This window comes from Budorcas taxicolor, chromosome 21, assembly GCF_023091745.1.
Source record: "Budorcas taxicolor isolate Tak-1 chromosome 21, Takin1.1, whole genome shotgun sequence".
Lineage (NCBI taxonomy): Eukaryota > Metazoa > Chordata > Mammalia > Artiodactyla > Bovidae > Budorcas > Budorcas taxicolor.
The window spans coordinates 22,818,486-22,828,813 of NC_068930.1; the positions used below are offsets into that span (position 1 = coordinate 22,818,486).

General features: G+C 49.0%; 1 pseudogene; it reads right to left on the reverse strand.

Moving 5' to 3' along the window:
• Positions 1-9,709, reverse strand: part of LOC128066593 (elongation factor 2-like) — a 320,034-nt pseudogene extending 310,325 nt beyond the window's left edge.
• Between the last annotated feature and the right edge of the window lie 619 nt (positions 9,710-10,328).

Genomic DNA, 10,328 nt, shown 5'->3' on the forward strand with positions numbered 1-10,328 from the left:
GAGAGAGTAGCATTGAAACATAGCCACTACCATATGCAAACTAGCTAGCTAGTGGGAAGTTGCTATATAACATAGGGAGCCCAGCAGGGAGCTCTGTGACGACCTAGAGGGTGGGATGGTGGGAAGTGGGAGGCAGGCTCACCAAAGAGTGGATAATATACTTAGGGCTTACTTGTGTTGTTGTATGAGGAAAACCAACCAAGCATTGTAAAGCAGTTATTCTTCAATTAAAAATAAATAAATACAGTCTGAAAACTATCATTCAACACATATGCAATGTCATTAAACCTACATGGGATCATCTTCTCTTCCTAGTTGTTTTTCCACTATAAGTACTTGTAAATGTCATTAAAGGTTTTGAAAATATGATTTTAATATCCACACAGTATTGCTTAATACATATACATAAATAATGAAATTTCAGTCTCGACATAGAAACATAATACCAAAAAATGTTTCCATTCTAAACTAAAGCTTGCATTTTAATTCAGCTTAATGAGAATTCCTCTGAAGATCTAAAATTCTTATGAAAAGTAAATTATGTGGAGTCCTTTTTGCTTTCATCTGTTATACCTTATTGTCATTTATTTCTAAGGACTCTTTGACTTTTGACATTTTGTATTTGACTGTAATTTTTGACTGAGAGAAAATCTTAAATTTAGATATTAAGAATGTCAAGAAGTAGTCTTGTAAGTGTGAATCGTTCAGTCATGTCCAGTTATTTGTGACCCATGGACTGTAGCCCACCAGGTCCTCTGTCCAGAGAATTTTCCAGGCAAGAATATTGGAGTGGGTAGCCATTCCTTTCTCGAGGGGATCTTCCTGACCTAGGGGTCAAACCTAGATCTCCTGGGTTGCAGGCAGATTCTTTACCATATGAACCACCAGAGAACCCTGACTCTGCTGCACATGGATGTAAAAATCCTTAAAAGTATATTAGCAAACCAAATTGATGAATACATTAAAAGAATCATACACTGTGACCAAATGTAAGTTATTCTGTGCCTGCAAGCATGATTTATGATCTGCACATCAATCACTGTGATACACAATATGAGCAAAATTAAGAATAAAATCACATGATCTTCTCAATAATTGCAGAAAAAGCTTTCGACAAAGGGTAACATCAATTTGGATACAATCTCTCAGTACAGTGGCTGTACATGGAACATACTAAAGGGTATATAAGACAAGCCCACGGCTAACATCCAACTCAGTGGTAAAGAGGTAAAAAGTGACAGTGAAGTCTGTCAGTTGTGCCCGACTCTTGCCGACTCCGTGGACTGTAGCCTACCAGGCTCCTCCGTCTATGGGATTTTCCAGGCAAGCGTACTGGAGTGGGTTCCCATTTCCTTCTCCAGGGGATCTTCCCAGCCCAGGGATCCAACCTGGGTCTCCCACACTGTAGGCAGATGCTTTACCATCTGAGCCACCAGAGGTTTTCCTGAAAGATCAGGAAAGAACAAGGATGTCCAATCTCACCTACCTTGCTCATCATAGCAGTGGAAGTGTCCTTCCCAGAGTAACTAGGCAAGAAAAGGAAATTAAAGGCATCCCCATCAGAACAGATGAAGTTACACTGTCACTATTCGATTACAACAGGATTTATATGTAACCTTAAAAACTCCACCAAGTAACAACTATTAAAACTAATAAACTCAGCAACATAGCAAGATATGAACCATCAGAAAGAGAACAGAACAGTCCCATATACAAATGCATCCAAACAAAAAACAAACAAAAAAAAAAACAAAAAACAAACCCTGAAATAAATTTAACTGAGGGGCAGAAATACCTGTACAGTCACGGGCTCCAAGACCTAGAGTCTGGGTTCAAATCCCAGCTCACCCACTGACCTGCAGAGTGACCCAGGGCAAATCACACAATGATCTGAGGCTCAACATATTCAACTGTAAAGTGAACACAAAACCAGTGTCTCCTCCCAGGGCTGTGAAACTCCAAGGAAATGCTTATTTAGGCTGAGGGGTTGGAGTGTCTCCAGGAGCCTCTCCTTGTATGAAACTCCTCTAGAACTGGGCTCTCCTGATCCTGTGGGCGAGGGTCAAGGGTAGAGCCTGGGAGCGGAACGGGACTGGACAAGGACGAGGACAAACAAATACCAGTTCTGTGTCAATGAGGGAAGCCACCTCCTTTCCAGATCTCAGAGTGGGGCCTGCACCGAGGGCCATGCACAATCAGAAGTGATAACTCCGAACCCCCCACAGCAGGGATGGAGCCTTCCTGGCAAGAACCTTCTCTCTGGTCCAGGCTCCAGTGTGATGTAGTGTTGCTCCCTGAGTTCTCCATGTCTCCACCAGGCAAAGAGCTCTTGGGAGCTGGAGGTCTATTAAACCACAGGGGCCTGAGGGTCAGAATGACACAAGGACGGACAACATTGAAAACTAGCTAAATTTTTAAAAAATGACAGAAGTACAGGCGAGGCAGGGGATGAGAAGCAGAAAGACTGACGACCTCTCAAGCTTTTAGCAGAAATATCTCCACACCAGCTCAGCAGAGCCTACAGGAGGAAAATATAATGGAAAAGCAGGCTATGGATATATCTCTACACTGCTGGACCCAGAGATCCAAGTCCCAATCCACCGACATCGTTCTGCATATCCAGACACCAAGAGGACGAAACACAGACCTTGCCTTAGGAGGTCTCAGCCAGACTTAATATTGGGGTTGTTGAGCATGGTCACATGGTCACTATGGACTCAGACCCTCCTCCATGCTCACATCCTCTGTTCTCACAGAAACATACACGATTCACTACAGAGAACCCTCTGAGGGTACTTGTGTATACCAGAAAATGGCAATGGTGAAATGCAAAGAAAAGACACAGAAATGGAAACATGCCTCTGGGGAGCTCTACAAATTAGAAAAGACCTGAAGCGCTTGATACTTGGCATTTTTAAAAAAGCTTTTTAATATGCAAACCCAGAAAGGACATTTCCAGGAGAAAGGACAAAAGAATCATCCCATTGGGGCAATTTGGTATCCATATGGGAAAGTAAGTTGGATCCCTACCTCACAAAACACCACCAAACCAATTAGAAACATACTAACAACCAAATAGATTTAAGGGACTAGATCTGATAGATAGAGTGCCTGATGAACTCTGGACTGAGGTTCGTGACATTGTACAGGAGACAGGGCTCAAGACCATCCCCATGGAAAAGAAGTGCAAAAAAGCAAAATGGCTGTCTGGGGAGGACTTAGAAATAGCTGTGAAAAGAAGAGGAGTGAAAAGCAAAGGAGAAAAGGAAAGATATAAGCGTCTGAATGCAGAGTTCCAAAGAATAGCAAAAAGAGATAAGAAAGTCTTCCTCAGTGATCAATGCAAAGAAATAGAGGAAAACAACAGAATGGGAAAGACTAGAGATCTCTTCAAAAAAATTAGAGACACCAAGGGAATATTTCATGCAAAGATGGGCTCGAAAAACGACAGAAATGGTATGGACCTAACGGAAGCAGAAGATATTAAGAAGAGGTGGCAGGAATACACAGAAGAAGTGTACAAAAAAGAGCTTCACGACCAAGATAATCACGATCGTGTGATCACTCACCTAGAGCCAAACATCCTGGAATGAAGTCAAGTGGGCCTTAGAAAGCATCATTATGAACAAAGCTAGTGGAGGCGATGGAATTCCAGTTGAGCTATCTCAAATCCTGAAAGACAATGCTGTGAAAGTGCTGCACTCAATTTGCCAGCAAATTTGGAAAACTCAGCAGTGGCCACAGGACTGGAAAAGGTTAGTTTTCATTCCAGTCCCAAAGAAAGGCAAGGAAAAGAATGCTCAAACTACCACACAATTGCACTCATCTCACACACAACTTGAGCGATGCTCAAAATTCTCCAAGCCAGGCTTCAGCACTACGTGAACCGTGAACTTCCAGATGTTCAAGTTGGTTTTAGAAAAGGCAGAGGAACCAGAGATCAAATTGCCAACATCTGCTGAATCTTCAAAAAAGAAGAGTTCCAAAATAACCCATCTATTTCTGCTTTATTGACTATGCCAAAGCCTTTGACTGTGTGGACCAGAATAAACCATGGAAAATTCTTCAAGAGATGAGAATACCAGACCACCTGACCTGCCTCTTGAGAAACTTATATGCAGGTCAGGAAGCAACAGACTGGACAGGGACAACACACTGGTTCCAAATAGGAAAAGGAGAACGTCAAGGCTGTATATTGACACCCTGCTTATTTGACTTCTATGCAGAGTACATCATGAGAAACGCTGGGCTGGAAGAAGCACAAGCTGGAATCAAGATTGCTGGGAGAAATATCATAACCTCAGATATGCAGAGGACACCACCCTTATGGCAGAAAGTGAAGAGGAATTAGAAAGCCTCTTGATGAAAGTGAAAGAGGAGAGTGAAAAATTTGGCTTAAAGCTCAACATTCAGAAAACAAAGATCATGGCATCTTGTCCCATCACTTCATGGGAAATAGATGGGGAAACAGTTTCAGACTTTATTTTTCGGGTTCCAAAATCACTGCAGATGTTGACTGCAGCCATGAAATTAAAAGACGCTTACTCCCTGGAAGAAAATTTATGAGCAACGTAGATATCATATTCAAAAGCAGAGACATTACTTAGCCAACAAAGGTCCGTCTAGTCAAGGCTCTTGTTTTTCCAGTAGTCATGTATGGGTGAGAGAGTTGGACTGTAAAGAAAGCTGAGCACTGAAGAATTGATGGTTTTGAACTGTGGTGTTGGAGAAGACTCTTGAGAGTCCCTTGGACTGCAAGGAGATCCAACTAGCCCATTCCAAAGGAGATCAGCCCTGGGTGTTCTTTGGAAGGAATGATGCTAAAGCTGAAGCTCCAGTATTTTGGCCACCTCATGCAAAGAGTTGATTCTTTGGAAAAGACCCTTATACTGGGAGGGATTGGGGGCAGGAGGAGAAGGGGACGACGTAGGATGAGATGGCTGGATGGCATCACCGACTAGATGGATGTGAGTTTGAGTGAACTCCGGGAGATGGTGATGGACAGGGAGGCCTGGCGTGCTGCAGTTCATGGGGTCGCAGAGTTGGACACGACTGAGCGACTGAACTGAAACGAACTGAAATGAACTGAACTGAATTGAACTGAAGAACCAACGACTGAAAGAAAAACTTTACAGAATTTCGAACAATTTTGGATGAAGGAATATCTTTTAAGTTCAGGTATTGTTAATTTACAATAATTTGTTTGTTTAAGGTGTATAGCAAAGTGATTCAGTGATTCAGCCTCTCAGGTGCTTCCTTGGACAAAATTCATTCCCTTTGGGAGGCCCGTGGGCCATGCCCTCAACTCAGAACAGCTAAGAATCCTGAATACGCAAAGCTGCATGTGGTGGTGCTTGTGGGGGTTTTTAGACCGAATAAATTATTCTAACATGATACAAGTACCAAGCCCAGAGGTCAAGAGAGGATCTCATAACCTATCTTCAAACAGAAGGCCCTGCTCCCTTGAATGTGGGTGCGTGAAACAGCGCTTGGGAAGGAAAGAGGTGTGTCATGAATATTTTGCCTGCAGAGGACAAAGTGGTGTGTAGAGAGGATGCGCAGGCACGTCCCAGGACACTGAGCACACGGACACAGTGACTGGACTCTCAGCCCTGCTCTTGGGCATCGCACTGTCTCCACCGCTGACACAGGGGGAGCAACTCACCCGTGTCCTGGAGAGTATGGTCACATGACCTGAACCTGGCCGATCGGTGTGTTCTATCCCTCCTGGCCACCGTGATTGGCTCAGGACTGGTGCGGTGACCAATCGGGGCCCAGGGCCGGGCCTCTCGCTGGAAGCAAGGGAAGAGGAGCTCGCCTTCTGCCAGAAGGGGTGGGGCTGGGTGAGGTCAGGCTCCAGCAGTGGGAGGGGCGTGAGGTCAGCCTGGGGCAGTTGGTGACCTTCCTGAGCCCATGAGGGCAGAGCTGCTGGCCTGAGAATGAGGCCGTTGCTGAGCCCAGGGGTTGAGAGCGCCGGTTCCCGCTGTGGTCCCGGAGCTCCACCTGAAACCGGAGGGAAGCGGTCTGCCTGTGAGTCCTCTCCTGCTTGCCTGTCAGCTTGTTTGAACCATGTTGGGTTTTCTGTCCAGCTGGCTAAGTGGAGACCCTGGAAATGCAGCTGTGTGGGTTTTGGCTGGCTTCAGGGAAGAAATGCCAGATGACACTTGCAGACGCCAGTTTAATCTGGATTCAGGTCGTATCTCTTGAAAATGAAGTGAAAGTCCCTCATTCGTGTATGATTCTTGCGACCCCATCGGCTATACAGTTCATGGAATTCTCCAGGCCAGAATACTGGAGTGGGTAGCCTTTCCCTTCTCCAGGGGATCTTCCCAGTCCAGGGATTGAACCCAGGTCTTCTGCATTGCAGGCAGATTCTTTACCAGCTGAGCCACAAGAGAAGCCCATGACTACTGGAGTGGGTAGCCTGTCCCTTCTGCAGTGGATCAGGATTCCCAACCCAGGAATCAGACCTGGGACTCCTGCATGGCAAGAGGATTCTTTACCAGCTGAGCTATCAGGGAAGCCCAGTATCTCTCTCTTTTTTTCTTTTTTTTTTTTTCCCACCATGTTGAGTTTATTATTCCAATGGCACTAATACAGCTGGAGGTGCTCAGTGACACTGTGCAGGCGGGGTTTCCTGCCTTCTAGCTTCTGTCCAAAGAGAACATCTACCCGCTTGTTTCTTGCCCCTTCTGGAGGAAAATCCACTAGGGGCCATTTACCCAAATAAACCTCTTAATGCGTTTATTTTTAACTTTTTGACATTAAGTTTCCCTCTCAACAAAAAAGTATTGGTTGTCCCATCCCCTCCCCCATTCCCACCGGCCAGATAAGTCCCTGCTCCGAGGGCACTTGTTGCCCCTAAAATCTGGAAAGCAATATCGAAAGAAACAGCATCAAGTGTTCATGTTGAGTGATGGCACGAAGTGGGCCCCAGAAACCTGTCAGGCAGAGCATTACTGGGTCTGGACAGCCTCGAGGTGTTGTGGAGAATGTGGGGGCTTGTTGCTGTGGTCACTTGTCCCTGGGCGCAGGGGCCGCGCCAAGTCCCACCCAGTGGCAGGCTAAGCAGAGGCCGCCTACAACTTGTCCAGGAAGTTGTCCAAGGCTGGGATCCCTTCCTTCAGGCCTTTGCGCTTGCGTGTCTCCGCCACCACCTGACTGGGGCGGCTGGTGTTGTCAAAGGGGTCACCGGGCAGGATCTGCCAGTGGTAGAACACACACTGGGGGAAGGCCTGGCCACCCGTGTTGGACCTCAGGTCAGCGGTGAAGCCAAAGGACTCATTGACAGGGAGGTAGGCCTTCACAACAAACATGGGAGTGCCGGCCACCTGGGTCTCCTCAAAGATGTGGCCCCACTTTCTGTTCAGGACACCGTAGATACCACCAACCACGTGTTCCGGACACTGGATCTCCACAAGATAGATGGGCTCCATGAGCCGGGGCTGGGCAGTCAGCACACTGGCATACAGGCAGCGCCAAGCTGTGGGGATGATCTGGCCACCCCCACGGTGGATGGCATCAGCGTGCAAGCGTCACATCATGGACGTCAAAGCGCACGCCCCGCATATTCTCCTCGCACAGCGCCCCCTCCTTGGTGGCCCACTGGAAGCCAGCCACCACACTGTCCTTGATTTCGTTGAGGTACTGTACACCCTTGGTGATGTCCGTGAGGATGTTGGGGCCCGTGCCATCAGGGCCGAAGCACCAGATCTTACGGGCCTCAGCCACGTCCCACTCGTACTTCTCAGCCAGGTAGCGGGCCCGCTGCTTGAGCTCCTGGCGTGCGGACACCTCGCCCTTGTCGATGTCCTCAGCCCGGCCATCAGGGAAGGGCCGCGCCTTCATGTAAAGCCTATTGTGCTTGTTGGGGGACTTGGACAGGCAGAGCACGTTCGACTCCTCACTGACAGTCTCCCGGTACGAGACAACTGGGTCAGATTTCTTGATGGGGATGCAAGCATGATCCTCCTCCAGGTCCTTGAGGCAGATCTCCAAGTGCAGCTCCCCAGCCCCCGCGATAATGTGCTCCCCGGACTCCTCGATGATGCACTGCACCATGGGGTCCGACTTGGCCAGCCGCTTCAGACCTTCCACCAGCTTGGGCAGGTCGGCCGGGTTCTTGGCCTCCACAGTGACCCTGACAACAGGGCTCACGCTGAACTTCATCACCCGCATGTTGTGGGCATGCTCGAAGGTGGTGATGGTGCCAGTCTTCACCAGGAACTGGTCCACGCCCACCAGACCCACAGTGTTGCCACAAGGCACATCCTCGATGGGCTCCACGTAACGGCCCATCATCAGGACTGTCCTCTGGATCGGCTTCAGGTACAGGTCCTCCTTCTTCCCAGGAGTATAGTTGGGTCCCATGATGCGGACCTTCAGGCCAGTAGACACCAGCCCTGAGAAGACCCGGCCGAAGGCGTAGAACCGACCTTTGTCAGAGGTCGGCACCATTTTGGAAATGTCCATCATGAGAGGGCCTTTGGGATCACAGCTTTTAATGCCCATGGCTGCCTCATCGTCTGGGGGACCCTCATACAGGAGCTCACAGAGGTACTTCTGGGCTGTCACAGGGGAAGGCAGGTGGATGGTGATCATCTGCAGCAGGGCGTCCCCAGCAGGCAGCCAGCGGCGCATCACAGCCTTCAGAAGTGGTTTGCCCTCCTTGTCCTTATCTTCACTGTCCAACTTGATGTCCAGTTTTTCAATTAGTTTTGCCGTCTCCTCTTTCTTGAAGTTCATGATTGCATCAAACACCTTGAAGATTGGGTCCAGGATGAGCTGGCAGAACGTCCGTGGCAGCTTCTTGCCATCAGGGCTATTGGCTGACTTGCTGAACTTGCCAGTGGCTGGATCAAAGCACCGGTCTCCCCACAGCTTTTTCATCATGTCCTCCACCTTCTTGGCCTGCTCAGCAGGCCCTAGCTGTCCCTCGCCCTTGGCGGCAAACTTGGCCACATACATCTCTGCAAACTGCTTCAGGGTAAAGGCCCAACCATGGAGACCAGATCCAAAGCCAACAGTACCAAGGACGGGGTCAATCCTGATGTTGCCCATGGGGCCGCTCTCGCCCTCGCCGTAGGTAGAGATAATGACGTTGACATTCTCCACGATACGCTGGAAGGTTTGGTAGAGCTCCTCAGGCTCCAGCTGCAGCTCAAGCAGGGCCCGGTCCATCTTGTTCATCATCAGCACTGGCTTGATGTGCTCAGCGATGGCCTGGCACAGCACCGTCTCTGTCTGCACACACACACCAGACACACAGTCCACCACCACCAAGGCACCGTCAGTGACACGGAGTGCGGCTGTCACCTCTGAGGAAAAGTCGACGTGCCCAGGGGAATCAATGAGGTTGATGAGGAAGCCAGAGCCATCCTTGCTCTGCTTGATGAAATTCAAGTCGTTCTCTGAAAGCTCGTAGGAAAGGGAGATGGCCGTTGACTTGATGGTGATGCAACGCTCCTGCTCGTCCTTCCGGGTGTCAGTGAAGCGGGTCTCCCCAGCCCGGGCAGAGGCGATGATACCCGCCTTACACACCAGGGAGTCTGTCAGAGTGGACTTGCCATGGTCCACGTGGGCGATGACAGACATGTTCTGGACGTTGGCCTTCTTGTCCATGATGGCCCGGATCTGGTCTACTGTGAAGTTCACCATGGTGGCGGATGGCGGTGGATTCTCCCAAGCAGATCCGAGCGAGCTGGGTCGCGCCGAGCAGCCCAGTATCTCTTAAGGCCAGCTATTCATTGATATCTCGTAAGGCCAGCTATTAATTGTAGGATTCCCCTAATTAGTCTTCACAGGATTAAGGTGGCAACCTGCTAAGGTAGCAATCGATGTCTTTTTTCTAGAGGACAAAACTGGGGCTCAGAGAAGCGGGTAACAGGTAACACAGCTACAGCAAGGAAGTGTGCACCTAGACAAACTCCCCAGATCCTGCTGTTAGAACCCAGGGAAGCCATATGGTGTGGCTTGTCCATGTGACAGGGGCTAAGGCACCCAGCCCACACTGGATACTGTGGGGACCTGACTTGGTAACTGCCGTCTGGAAGCTCTGAGACTCACAAAAGCAATTTGCACTGAAGAGAGGAAGGACACCTCCCTTCATCCGCCCCGCCACACCCTCCGGGTTCTCCCATACCCTGCCCCCTTTCTCTTGCTTTGTGAGGGAATAAGAGTCACACTCATGTGACCACATTGGCTGTCCACTGTTCACGAGCTACCAAGTGGAGCTGCTACAGGAGAGGCCATGAGCCTTTGCCCCTGAGTACCTCTCTTTCCTTTGCACCATGGGAGCCCTCCTCCACACCTGCACACCAGAGGCCTTT